Source organism: Vigna radiata, chromosome 1 (genome assembly GCF_000741045.1).
Source record: "Vigna radiata var. radiata cultivar VC1973A chromosome 1, Vradiata_ver6, whole genome shotgun sequence".
Taxonomy (NCBI): domain Eukaryota; kingdom Viridiplantae; phylum Streptophyta; class Magnoliopsida; order Fabales; family Fabaceae; genus Vigna; species Vigna radiata.
The window spans coordinates 2,938,401-2,938,856 of record NC_028351.1 but is presented as its reverse complement, the minus strand read 5'-3'; positions in this window follow the sequence as shown (position 1 = coordinate 2,938,856).

Sequence of the window (456 nt, the reverse complement as noted above, 5' to 3'; positions counted from 1 at the left end):
CCACAAAACCGGCTTGTAGGGTGAGGTTTGCACCCACTTATATACACTTAAATGACCTCATCTCTAGTCGATGTGGGACTTCCAACAATTATCAATTAAAAGAGGGAAAATTACTAACATTGATTTTCTCCTACACAGCTTCAAAACGTATAATTTCTCTATCTACACAAACAAAAGTTTGATCAACGATCAGAGCTCAATTTTATGACCACCAACGGATAGAGATTCTTCTAGAAGGCAGATAAAATACATGCAACCGAAAGAAACCACATGCAAGAGAGAAAATATATCATTTGAATGAAAAATGGGCATTACTCAAAAGACGAAATTGATTGGTCCTAAATGTTCCTTAGCTTCTCAATTTCACTATGGTGCAATTTGATTTTGAAAAGGATGAGAAATTGAAGGTGAAATTTAAGAGAGAAAGAACAAGTGGGAAGGCTATAAAAGGCATGG